Genomic DNA, 561 nt, shown 5'->3' on the forward strand with positions numbered 1-561 from the left:
ACAAGTCGGACACGACTGAGCGACTTCACTTTCCCTTTTCACTTTCATGCATTGGAGGAGGAAATGGCAACCCACTCCAGTATTCTTGCCTGGAGAATCCCAGGGATGGGGGAGCCTGGTGGGCTGCCATCTATGGGGTCACACAGAGTCGGAGACTACTGAAGTAATGCAGCAGCAGCAGCAGCAGCAGTACCTTTACCACCTAGAACAGGTCCAGGTGGAGCAGATGCTTAGTAAATATTTGATGAATGGGTGATTACTGCAGCGATAGTGTCTCCAGTATATAATCAACCCAATTTTACCTTTTCTTTCTTATCATCCATGAATTAGATCAAATTGGCTTCATTATCCTCAGGGATCATGGCTAAGGATTTCTTAATGGGTTACACCCACAACTCAGCAACTATGTGAAGCAGGCTTCTCAAACATTTTGATGGTGAATCTTAAAAAGATATAAATTTCACATAAACAGAAGTGTATATACCCACCCACCCACATATCTGAAATTAAAGCTTCACAAAACAATACTACATGTTTTCTAATATTTTTCTTTTATTATTA

This window comes from Bison bison, unplaced genomic scaffold (genome assembly GCF_000754665.1).
Source record: "Bison bison bison isolate TAMUID 2011002044 unplaced genomic scaffold, Bison_UMD1.0 scf7180017864364, whole genome shotgun sequence".
Classification (NCBI taxonomy): domain Eukaryota; kingdom Metazoa; phylum Chordata; class Mammalia; order Artiodactyla; family Bovidae; genus Bison; species Bison bison.